Below are 15000 nucleotides of genomic sequence, written 5' to 3' on the forward strand. Positions count from 1 at the left end.
GTCTGAAAATCTTTCGTCACACATCTGTGACTTCTTCAGCGGCTCTTCCATCCACGTGTTTCTCCCTGTTCTGTTTAGTCCATTTATCGTTTACGTTATTTCATAGACCTTCCATTATCATTCTGGCACATGAGTTATCTCCATGCCGCTGGCCTCTCTGGAGTTACTTATCTCAGCTCATTTTCGATTGTGTACATGCGTATGTGTATGTGTATGTATACTACACACACACACACACACATGAACACACACACATATATGTACATACACACACACACATATATATATGCATACATATATATTTATGTATGCATATGTACATATATATATATATATATATATATATATATATATGAATATGTATATATATATATGCATGTATTCTATATATGTTTATATATATATATGTGTGTGTGTGGTGTGTGTATGTGTGTGTGTATATATATTACACACACACACACAAACACAAAACACACACAAACACACACACATATATATATATGTATATATATACACTCACTTTTCCGGATATTTGGATACATATGTATGTGGGTGCGTGTGCGCACTGTGTGTATGTGTATGTGTGCAAGGTGTGTGTTCGTGTGTATGTGTGCGCACTCTGTGTGTGTGTACGTATGTGCGTCTGCGTATAATGAAAGAAAAGGAAGTAAATCATATTTTTGTTGCCGTAAGAATATCAGACGGCGAGTGGAGGGTTAATTTATCCCTGTCCGTCTTAGCGTGAACCGTGATACAGGAACGCTAATCAGCGTTGCGTGACGCATAGGGTTTTTGTCGTTCAGTCTTAATAAACACACACCAAAATTCTAGCTATCTGTCAGATACAGAGAGAGTGAAAGAAAGGAAGAAAGAGAAAGAGAGAGAGAGAGAGAGAGATGATTTAATCAAGCAGAACAGATAAACGTACATAGAATCACAATATGAAAAAAACAAGGGGAAAAAATCTAAGACAAAGCACAAAAACATCCAGGAATTGAAATGTGGCCGTATATGCACGGTGATGTGTGTGTATGTGTGTGTGTGACTATGTGTGAGTGTGTGTGTGTGTGTGTGCGTGCGTGCGTCTGTGTGTATACATATATATATATATATGCGTGTGTGTGTGTCTGTGTGTATACATATACCACTTATTGTGAAGGAGATCACAAGCACGAAATTTCTGGTTCAGTTCTACAGTGGTATATTGCGCAAATGTCAACTACTTTAAGTTCCGAACGAGTGAATTCGGTTGGCAGAAACTGTGCAGAAGCCCATTGTGTGTGTATGTGTCTGTGTATACCATATGCGTGTGTGTGTGTTTATGTGTATGTATGTATGTGTGTGTATGTATATATGTATATATATATATATATATATATATATATATATATATATATTCTTTTCTTTTACCTGTTTCAGGCACTTGGCTGCGGCCATGCTGTAAATTAAGTACCAGTTGCGTACTGGGTTTCATCTAATCGATAGACCCGCTCCTTCAAAATTTTGGGCCTTGTACCTAGAGTAGAAAAGAATAATTATAATAGGAACTTTTCGGGTTTTTTTTTAGCAAACGTCTAAGAAGCACTTGGTGACTTGTGTTTTCTCGATGGTGACGTTGTTTCAAGCCATCCGGAGAGAAGTCTAATTACTGCGAAGAAAGATTCACGTGGTCGAGCTGCACTCCCCATTGGGGAGTGCTGAGACTTCCACAATCTCTGTATCAAAAGCTCAGCGGTGTTGAGACAGTGATGGTGGTGGTGGGGAATACTAGGTCTCTGAGTGATGCCAGAATCACAGTCTGTCGCGATTGTCTTTGCTGTGTTCCGTCATTGTATTAGGTGCGATGACAGCCGTGGTGTCACCTTGACAGTGTTATTTTTTGCAGTAATGGTTTCCCTTAAAGCAGTCTAAGACAGCAAAGAGTATGGGGTCGCTATTTCGACAACAACGAAGCACTCACATACATACATACATACACACACACGCACACTATACATACATACGTACTACGTACATACATACGCAGGCGCATACATACTTACATACATGCATATACATACATATACATACATATACATACATACATATATATATATATATATATATATATATATATATATATATACATATATACATACATACGTACGTACAAACATATATACATACATATATACATATATGTATATACATACACACGTACGTACATACATACATACATATATAATACGTTCATAAGTACATACGTACATACGTACATACATACATACATACATACATACATACACACAAAACACGCACGCACGCACGCACGCACGCACACACAAACACATATACACACTCACACGCACAGACACACTCATTCACATGCATGTTTCAGCGAGCGTGTGTTGGTATGTGTGTGTGTGTGTGTGTGTGTGTGTGTGTGTGTGTGTGTGTGTGTGTGTGTGTGTGTGTGACGTTTTCAAGGTTTTTAGTTAATAATATTGACCTCAGAACTTGTTTTTAAGTCTGGATTTTATCGATCTCAATCAAATCACTAATTGTTAGAACATAAGCAAATATCACCCGGTTTCAAAACGGTGTCAACGTGAACAGACGCGTAAACACATAAGCACACGAACTCACAGGCATAGGTTACAGCCATCGACACATCTCGAGACACAGGCTGCTTCCGTTTAGCAAATTTCATTCAGGAACCAATTGTCTGCTCGAGGCTCAACTCGAAAGACACTGAACCGGAAACTGTGCGGTTGCGAAGCGGACGCCTTAACTCGACCCCCACGTCTGCACTTAGAAGCACACACACACACACACACACACACACACACACACACACACACATGCACACAAACAAACATATACACAAACGCATACTCACACAAGCATACATACACAAACACACACCTATACATATGCATATATATATGTGTACGTACATGAGTATCTATGCATATGCATATGTATGTATATGTATATATATATATATATATATATATATATATATATACATATATATATATATATACAAATATTTATATATATATATATATATATATATATATATATATATATATATATATATATACATATATATATATATACATGCATACATACATATATATATATATATATATATATATATATATATATATACATACATACTTTCCTCTATGCATGTATGCATGTATGCACGTATGTATATATAGATATATATATATGCATATGTATATGCATATATAAGTATGTGTGTATGCATATATATACATATATGCATATGCATATAAATACATATATACACACACATATATATACGTGAGTATATATATATATAAATATATATATATATATATATATATATATATATATATATATATATGTATGTATGTATGTATGTATGTATGTATGTATAACGACATACATACGTAGCTTAAGCGTGCTTATATGGTGTCTGCGTGTAATTGAATAAACCAAGTGGTAAAAATATTGAAGATTTCGTAAATCTATCGAAAGAAGACTCTTCACAACTTGAACCCAAGGCTTTAAGTTTCCAGTTCGTCAGCTGCTCAAGAAACCAACATCCTGGCTGCTGTTTTCGTTAGTTAATTTACTTAGTTACACACATTATTTCTTGTCGGAACGCTTTGCTCTCTGTCTCTCTCTCTCTCTGTCTTTCTCAATCTCTTATTCTCACCCTGAATTACCATCTCTCCTTCTTCTATTTCAGTCTCTTTTACCCCCTTTCTGTCATCGACTGCTTTCTTTCTCTCGCTCTCTCGCTATTTCTCTTAAATCTGTCATAGAAACTATACGTAATGAAAGTGTAAGTGAAAGAGATAGATTGAAAGAGATAGATTGATAGGCAGATAAATAGAGTGGAAGAAAGGGAGAAAAAGAGAGAGGTATAGAGACGGTATAGAGAAAGAGAGGCTGAGTGAGTGAGTGATTGATTACATTAGAACAAATTTGTGCTCTAGTGAAGTTAATTTCGAGCTGCTATTCAGTGAAGCCAGCATAGAGTGCCTTTGTTACACACCGACAAATGATTTATTTATTTATTTATTTCGTTATCTTCTAAGAATTTTTGACAATTAGTTCTCCTGATTATTGCTTTTCCTAAATTGGCTTGAAACGAATAAGAAATAAAGAAGAAGATGAAGAAATAAAGAAGAAGAAGAAGAAGAAGAAGAAGAAGAAGAAGAAGAAGAAGAAGAAGAAGAAGAAGAAGAAGAAGAAGAAGAAGAAGAAAACATTTTAAATATGAGCGAAGAGAAAATGGGTGGAAACAAAACCAAGATGGAAGAAATTGAAGAAACAAACACCGCACAAAATGGCGGACTTGCAATTGGAGAATATACATACATACATATATATTTACACACACACACACACACACACATACATATATATATATATATATATATATATATATATATATATATATATATATATATATATATATATATATATATACATACATACATATATATATATATATATGAATTATATCCGAGTAGCGTAATAAAAGTGTACTTACTGAATTACATAGATATATCATGTAAACACATTCTGCTAACATTGTCTGTTTACGTTTGCTTGCGCGCACACACATGCATATATATATATATATATATATATATATATATATATATATATATATATATATATATATATATATATATATATATATATATATATAGATAGATAGATATACAGACACGCACAAACACATATATATATGTATGTATGTTTGTATATATGTTTATTTATATAGACAGGGTGATAGACTTCTTTCATTGATTATCTTAATTTGAAAATTAAGCAGACCTATCGGGCATTAAACAACACCATGCTTGGATGTAAAGCGATAATATATTTCATTTACAAGTTTTACAGAAGTACTAATATATATATATATATATATATATATATATATATATATATATATATATGACATTTTATAAACAAACTTCAGAAACGTCGAATATGTTTGGTATTTTAAAAACAAGAAAGTAAATTTCGAACGCTGTATAGCCTTGAAAACAACAGAAAACAACAGATCTGCTGCTTTCACAACTTTACTGCGTTCGAGATCTATTTGTATATATATATATATATATATATATATATGTATGTATATTTGTATGTATATATGTATGATAGATTCTCCCGACGTAGATGACGTGCAAGCATTCAGATTTTGCCGAACGAGCTGCACAAATGATTTGTGTATAGTGGTGAAAAGTATGTACTGTACACTAGCACACTCTCCCTCCAGACATTGTCTGAACATTGTCTGCACTGTATGCCACTCATCAGGAGTCGAAGTGGTCGCAGACTATCACCGTGACTGAACTATCATCTCTTCGGCCCTATTAAAGAGGGTTTGAGAAGCAAACATTATTCCAGTGACGAGGAAGTGAAAACTGTAGTGAAAAAGTGGCCCAAAGAACAGTCCAACAGAATTTTACGGGGCAGAGATACATGCTCTCATTCGAATGCGGAACATTGCTATTGACAGAAACGGTGACTATGTTGAGAAGTAGAGATGTGATCCACAGAGGACCAGCTTCATTTTGACGTATGATACACGTTCTTGTGTTGGTAAATAATACCTGTCCTAAACAAAATGGCATTACTTTTTGACTCACCCTCGTATATACACGACGGACTTTTTTCAGTATCCACCAACGAACTACACTCATAAGGCATTAGGCTTTAGGCTTTTGTCAGCCCGTGGCTATAGTAGAAGATTGAATAACGGAGGATTATGTTTTTCAAGGTAACTTGTTTTAGAGATGTACTTCAGCACCAGCCGAGAAGTATTATTGAAAACCAGCCCCGTTTTGATTTTAGACAAGAAATGATGAAGAAATGCGATTTGGCGGAAGTGTATTTGAAAGTTAGATCTGATGTCGAAGGAAAGCTGTAATAAATAGTTTCAAGTAGTATTAATATTGGACTTGGAAGTTTGGGAATTTGGAAAGCATTGAATGTAAGAAGAAAATAAGGAAAAACAAACAAATAAACATTAACGATGGGTAAGCTATGAACATTCGAGTTATATTAATATCATACTCACACACAAACATATATATTAATATCGTATATATAAATATCGAAGTAATATTTGATAAAGTTAGTTGGTAAAATTCAAAACAGGAACACTATTAATTAAGATTCGATATTCGAATTATTCCCTTTAGTAAAACCATTGAAAAGGAAAAAGAAAACTGATCTAAGAAAGAAAACACATAGCTCCCTGAAAAATTAAATGAAAGGATAATACAGACGAAAAGGAGTGATGTAAAAGTACATTAAATTAACATGAGAGTATAAAGTATAATAAAAATAATAAAATATCGGATAGATAGTGTTGAAGAAAAATTGTTGATTAAATAAAATAAGACAGACGGTATGATGTTATAGAGAAAATGGCTGACAAAAAGATAGTGCAAGTGAAAAATGAATGAGGGCAGACGACAGAATTATGCAAATAAAATGATTGACAGATAGATTGTAGGAAAAAAATATGAGCGTGGTCAAACGAGAGCATGCTACGTAGAAAATGTTTAGCAGAAAGATAGTATAGAAGCGGGGGGGGGGGGAATGACTGAAAGTAGGCTGGATAATATTACAGATAAAATAATTGACATAAAGATTGTATGATAAAAGTTGTGCGAAAGCAGACAGGGGTATAATAAAAACAAATAAGTGACAGAAAGATTGTAGAATATAAAAATGACTGGAAACAGACGAGAGGATTATGCAAACAAGTTGACTGCCAATTGGAGAGAATGGAATTGAGACAAGATCATATTGCTGATAACGAAAAAACAGCAAATTAGATTTTGAAGTCTCACATAACGCCCTATCCTTTGTTGATGCGCTGTAAAACGTTAGCGAAAGCGGAGTTAAAACTGACGGTTTCACCATGGCAATAGAACGTAATTTACTGCGCAATGTTCTGTTGCGGTGAACGAATTCGGTGGACGACAGCTATTTTATTGAACTAATAAAATAAAAACACCACACACAGCGAAATGAAAGGTGCTGAGAACAAATTGCGGCAGGTGGTGGATTACATGTTCGATTAGACGGCTGGTTGGCTGGCTGACTACTCAGTCGGTTGGTTCGTTGGTTCTGTGGTTGACGTGTGTGAATATGTGTGTTTGTGTTTGCGTATTAGTTTGTGCATGTGTGATTGAAACGTGAATTTTAGCAGTGTTGGTGCCAGAGGTAGTGTGAGCATATAATAGGATATAGGGACTTGTTGTTGTTGTTATTGTTGTTGTTGTTGTTGTTGTTGTTTGTGTTGATATAGTTGGTTAGAGGTGAGCTATTAAACAATGCGCCAAAAAAAAAAAATTTGAAAAACATACACAATAAAAACAATAAATGTATGAAAAAACAAACAAACAATAACAACAACAGCAACAATAACAACAACAACAACAACAACGACGACGTAGTAATTTACAGAATCGCAGCGGAAGGAAAACTAATAAACATTACAAGATGGGAGAAATAAGGTTTAAGAAAATGTTAAGGTTGTTTATGGTGTAGAATATAAGAGGTGAAGTGTGGTGGTGGGGGGAGATGGTTGAAAAGAGGGTAGAAGGGAGGGAAAGGGGGAGGGGAAATGGTTGAAAAGTGGGAAGGGGGAGAAGGGAGAGGTGGGTGTAGCGAACAAAACATCAATCAATGGAAGAAAGAAGAATAAATTAAGAAAGAAATATAAATTAGGATTTGAGAGAAGAAAGGATTCGCTGGAGATAAGGGGGAAGTGGTTGAGTGAGGAAGAGGGTGAGGAAGAGGAAAAGAGAAGAGAGAAGAGAAGGAGAGAAGGAGAGAGAGGTTGAGTGGGGAATAGAGAGAGAGGAAGAGAGGTGAGATGAGAAAAAGAGAGAGGTTGAGTGGGGAATAGAGAGGGAGGAAGAGAAAGAGGGAATAGGAGAAGTTAAGTGAAGAATAGAGAGAGGAGGAAGAGAGAAGAGGAGAGAGAGTTTGAGTGGGGAAAAGAGAGAAGAAGAGGAAAAGAGAAAAGAAGGAAAGAAGGAGTGAGAAAGAGAGAGAGAGAGAGAGGAGGAGAGTAGGTGAGATAGAGAAGATAAGGTAGGGGATAAGAGATAGAGAGATAGAGAGGACAAGATAAGGGATAAGAGGGAAGTACAGGAAGAGGAGAGAGAAGAGAAGGAGAGAAAAGAGAAGAGAAGAAGAGAGAGAGAGTGAGGAAAGGAGAGAAGAGGAGGGTGGGAGAGAGAGAGAGAAAAGAAAGGAAAAGAGAGAAAAGATATAAACGGGTGGAAGAGGAGGAGAGAAGAGGTATAAAAATCATCGGTTAAATTGATAAATAAAAACAAAAAAAAAAATGCACAAAGAGGTGGGAAATGAAAATGACGAAAATAAGAAGAAATTTAAACGGATATAATAAAAAACAATAATAACAAAAAAAACGAAGAAAAAGAAATGAAAAATATATGAAGATTAAAGGAAAAAAGAAATTTTCGTCAAAGAAAAGAAAGGTTCAACAGAGAGGAACGGTAAATGTAAATGAGAAGAAACGAGATGAATAACTTGCTTAATCTTTTTCACCCCTTTTTGCATTCTTAATTACTTCCCTTTGTTTTTACTTCATCACCCTCACCTACCCCCGCCCCCCGCCCCAGCACCCAGTCCACCACCCAATCCACATATACATCATACGCAACACACTTGCCTACCACCACCACCACCCCAGCTCACCGCCGCCGCCGCTGCCACCGCTGCCGCCGTCACAGTCACCGCCGCCGCCGCCGCCGTCGGAACACTTGATGGTGCACTTGAAGTATTTCGTCGTCTTTTGAGTTCACCTACTCCACCTATTGCTCCTTCACGTTCCCATTCAATCAAGAATCAACCTCCATTTTTTCCCCCGTCAATAATAATAATAATAATAATAATGATAAAGACCAGCGTCTTTCCCTTTCCACTTCGTCTCCATCTTCTCCTTCTCCATCTCGCCTTGGTCGTCTTTTAATATTACGAAGCAGCTCTCTTAACATTCCGTTTCTTACCACGTCTTATATTCCGCCGTTGTTTTTCCGCATATATATACTTTACACCTTAGCTATTCTCTTCTCGCTCGTCGCTTCTAACATCGCTCGCTCTCTCTCTTTCTCCACACAGTTCTTCATATACATACATGCATATTGGATACGCACGTACGTACATAAATGCATGCATGTATGCACACGTGCATACATTCATACGTACATGCATGCATACACACAAGCATGAACATAAGTATATATGTACACACATACACACACTTATATATATATATATATATATATATACATACCTTTCTCTCTCTATACACACACACGCATATATTTATTTTTGTATGGAATGGTCAGAGCCTTTGGGCTGAAACATATAAAAGAACATATATATATATACATACATAGTATATACGTACATACATACTTATATGTACGTACCTACGCACATACACACATTCACGCATGTATGCAGAAGGATATTATATATATGTGCGTGTCTGTGCGTTTGTTTGTGCGTATATATATATATATATATATATATATATATATATATATATATATATATATATATATATATATATATATATATATATATATATATATATATATGTATGTATGTATGTATGTATATCTTTATATATATTCATATATGTATGTTTACACGTACACACATGCATACACGCACATGCACGCAGTATGTATACCTACATCCAGAAGGTACATAACCGTTTTACATTTATACATATATAGATGCTCATGCACAAGCATATTGTTGATGGCGACGCCATACGGACAGACGTATGTAAATGTGCAATAAAACGCATTTGAAAATTTTCGGGTATTTTTTATATTTCGGTGACGTGACTCAGTGTCGGACCGTAACTGGCTGCTGTCTCTAATATTAGTGTCAGAGAGACAGAAAAAAAAAATCATCAAATTTAACTGAACTACTTAAGCGTTCTTCAGTTTGGATAATAAAAACAAAAGTTCTCAATACGAGGAACACCGCTTCGTTGATCATGGTTGATGCGAACGATTACAAAACAATAGCTAAAACATTATTAACACAGTAAGCTATCGATTACGTCGTAAATATTCCGATCACTTCACTTGATGTTTCCAATTAAATCAAGATTTATTTTGGTGCTATGAACGAAACAGAGAAAATCCTTCTACTGGTTATAGGATGCGGTTAAATAATTACAAGGATAGAATTAGCCTAAACTTAAACCACTTCACGATTTTAGCAGTTTGGACGACAACCATTTAGCGTTGTTTGAAGGAAAGGTGGAAAAAAAATAAAAAAATAAGGAAATAGAAATTGGATGTTGTCAATTGAAATTGTCATTTCAAGTCTTGGAAAATATCAATATATTTTTTCTAAAGTCATCCAGAGAGCAACGAAAACACTTCTGTGGGATAGGAGACAAAAAAACATTAAAAAAACAACTATTCCTTAATACCACCACCACCACAGATAGCAATACAATCACAGTAATAATCATCACTATTACCAGTGCCACCAATAGCACTATCATCGGCGTCGCCACCGCTGCCGACACCACCACCACCGCTGATAACTCACTTATCTTCATATATAAACGAGAACAGATAGAGACACACACAAATATATGTGTATATATACATATATGCATATCTCTCTCTCGCTCTCTCTCTATATATATCTATCTATCTATCTATCTATCTATCTATCTATCTATCTATCTATCTATCTATCGATCTATACACACACACAAATATGTGTATATATACATATATGCATATGTATCTATCTATCTATACACACAAACACACAAATATGTGTACATATAAATATATGCGTATCTATCTATCTATCTATCTATCTATCTATCTATCTATCTATCTATCTATCTATACACACACGCACGCGCACAAACACACACACACACACACACACATATTTGGAAGTATTTATGAAAAGTTACTTAATACAGTTTTTTAAGTATAAAGGGGATTTAAAAAAAAAAATTATTTAAAAAAAATTATCTTTTCAAAAAATTTATAAAATGTTTTATCAGGATGTTACTAACTCTTTTTGAGAAGTTTTTTCCGAGTGCTTTCGATTAAACTTTTCAAACATATACAAATGTATGTATGTATGCATGTATGTATGTGTGCATGCGTGTGTATGTATGTGTGCATGCAGGTGTATGTATGTGTGTGCCTAGGTGTGTTTGTATGTGTGTGTGAGAGAGAGAAAGAGAAAGAGATTTAACCCCGTACAAAAGTGTGCTCAAAATACGAAATTTGTATAGACTTACTTTCACTTTTAGATTGAGATCGTGTTCATCCCACAAACGATGGCCAAGTTTTCAAAAAGCACTTGTAGCCTTAATATATATATACATATATAGATTCAGATGAATATGGTACTTAAGTTTAGACACCAGAATTTAGTATGGTATATATATATATATATATATATATATATATATACATATATAGATTCAGATGAATATGGTACTTAAGTTTAGGCGCCAGAATTTAGGATGGTATTATCCATACAGTTTCAAAATAAGGTGATTAAAATCAAAATAAGCAACAAGGATATCCAAAGGTTTTGCAGTACGATCGTTTCATGCGACTCCATTTATTTAAGCAATGCAAACATTTACATCAAATATAAAATGTAGAGCAATCTTCAGCTGCACAAATACAAAGACTTGGAGAGTTCAGATTTAACCATAAAAATATGTTCTTCTGTTCAAATGTAATTTCATTAAACTTTATGTCTTTGCGCAGCTGAAGATTGCTCTACATTTTATATTTGTTGTAATGTTTGCCTTGCTCAATGAAATGGAGTCGCATGAAACGATCGTACTGCATTACCTTTGGATATCCTTGTTGCTTATTATATATATATATATATATATATATATATATATATATATATATATATATATATATATATATGCATCTGTATATGTATGTATGTATGTATGATGCATATGATATTTTTTATCCTTTTACTTGTCTCAATCATGTGACTGCGGCCATGTGTGAGCACCGTCTCGGAAGCTTTTAGTCGAACAAATCGTTTCCACTACTTACCCATTTTAAACCTAGTACTTATTCTATACCGGTCTCTTTTACCGAACCGCTACGTTGCGGGAACATAAGCACACAAACGCCGGTTATCAAGTGGTGATGGAGGGAAGCGGTGCAAACACAAGCACAAAGACACGCACATTATATATACGACGGGCTTCTTTCAGTTTCCGCTTACCAAATCCACTCAGAAGCCTTTGGTGAGCCCGAGGCTATAACAGAAAACACTTGCTCAAGGTTCCACGCAGTGGTAGCACACAGCCACGCCTGTATGTATATATGTGTGTGTGTGTGTGTGTGTGTAGATACATATGCGTATAGATATATCTATCTGTCGATTTATCTATCTATTCACTCACACACACACACACACACACACACACACACACACACATACACACACACACACACACACGCACACAGCAGACCAGAAAATGTGAGTATCTTAAAACAGAATAGATTTTTCTACTTTTTTTGGGTTTTTCTTTTTCGTTTCTTAATGATTAACTCGAAATTAAAAGAACAATAGAACAATAGAACGAGGATAATTTTGCTATTTTGAGGAGAAACGTTCGAATTCCGTTTTATCAGAAAACACGTACAATAACAATCTTATTAATTACTTTTTCCCAAAATACTTTAGATTAACGAGAACAATGAAAAATTGAATTTTTCAATTGGCATCATGAACACTTAGTTTTTCAGGTTTAAAAGTGATCTGCGCAAATAAAACAAAATTAGAATAAAATTTTATTCTTAATATATATATAGTGAAGACATCTTGGGGAGAAGATTGATTTTCGTGTTTTTCACAAGCTTTGCGCTCAAAAATATTCCGGAAAGTAGTGGGTCAGCAAGGGTAGGCAATTCGTGTGTGGTGGGGACGAGTGAGAGTGGAAGAGAGAGAGAGAGAGAGAGAGAGAGAGAGAGAGAGAGAGAGAGAGAGAGAGTATGAGTGCGTATATATATATATATATATATATATATATATATATATATGAATGTATGCATATATATATATATATATATATATATATATATATATATATATATATATATATATATATATATATATAGAGAGAGAGAGAGAGAGAGAGAGAGAGGTGCAGGAGTGGCTGTATGGTAAGAAGCTTGCATCCCAACCACATGGTCCCGTGTTCAGTCCCACTGCATGGCACCTTGAGTAAGTGTCTTCTACCTTATCCTCCTTGTGAGGAGATTTGGTAGCCGGAAACTGAAAGCAGCCCTTCATATATATATATATATATATATATATATATATATATATATATATATATATATATACATACATATATATATATATATATATATATATATATATATATATATATATATATATATATATATATATATATATATATATATATATATATATATATATATATACAAATATGTATATATATATATATATATATATAATTATGTGTATTTCTTCTATTTTAATGAATAAAAATTCTTCGGATAGAATAAATGGGTTAATAGAAACCAATGTAGCAAAGAACACAAAATAACTGTGGTTTAGTTCCTGTTTTTAAGGCAGGAACTCCTTGAAATTTTGGGTATTTGAGTATATATATATATATATATATATGTATGTCATTAATAATAATAATAATAACAACGACATCGAAAATCAATTAGTAATTGTCACTTACAAGGTGGGGAACTGGCAGAAACGTCAGCACGCCGGGCCAAATGCTTAGCGGTATTTCGTCTGTCTTTGCGTTTTGAGTTCATATTCCGCCGAAGTCGACTTTGCCTTTTATCATTTCGGGGTCTATAAACTAAGTATCAGTTGCGTACTGGGGTCGATCTAATCGACTGGCGTCTCCCCCAAAAGTTCGGGCTTTATGCCTAGAGTAGAAAAGAATATTTGTCACTTATAAGACGGCGAGCTGGCAGAATCGTTAGCACTTCGAGCAAAGTGCTTAGCGGCATTTTGTCTGTCTGCACGTTCTGGTTTCAAATTATGCCGAGGTCGACTTTGCATTTCATCCTTTCGGGGTTCGATAATTTAAGTACCAGTTGAAACCTGGAATCGATATAATCGACTAGCTCCCTCCCCAACACAAATTCCTGGCCTTGTGCCAAAATTTGAAACCAATATACCAAATAACAATTTCATTTAAATATGAAAATTCTTTAATGCGGTGAGCTAGCAGAATCGTTAACATGCCGGGCAAAATGCTTAGCGGCATTTCGTCCGTCTTTACGATCCGAGTTCAAATTCCACGGAGGTTGACAATCCCTTTCACCCTTCGATAAAATGGGTGCCACAGTGGGCTTGATGCAATCGACTCACCTACCCCCGAAATTCATGGTATCGTGTCAAAATTTAAAACCAATATGAAGTTTCTCTCAAGACTATTAATTTTCATTTCACCGATTTCCTTCAAAACACCGGCTCGAGGCGAAAGGAATTCTCTATTCATATATTAGTCTTCTAGAATTAGTTGCCGAATCTACATAATTTTCTTACTATTGTCTTCATAAATCTCTATTAATAGAAAACCCCCAACTCCACCATCTTACTTTCAGCTAGGTTTTTCAAATGCTTCAACTCAATGATTTTGCCCAATTCATAGACCATTCTAAATAATAAAAGCTTCTATTCATTTTTTTTACCAAGAAAAAAAAAAAAAAAGACTAAAGAAATAAATACAAAAAAAAAACAAAAAAAAAAAAAAACATTGAATTATAGGAATTAATAAAAAGCGGATTTTATTGCTTTCGATTTTCATTTGCATTTTCCATTGCCATATTCACATATATTTTCATTCACAGATGCAGGAATAAATTGGTGTTGTTTTAAAGTAAATAATAAGCTTGGTTTAGTTATTGCTAGGGC

The sequence above is a fragment of the Octopus bimaculoides genome, chromosome 21 (assembly GCF_046866305.1).
Source record: "Octopus bimaculoides isolate indiv1 chromosome 21, ASM4686630v1, whole genome shotgun sequence".
In the NCBI taxonomy this organism is placed as follows: Eukaryota; Metazoa; Mollusca; class Cephalopoda; order Octopoda; family Octopodidae; genus Octopus; species Octopus bimaculoides.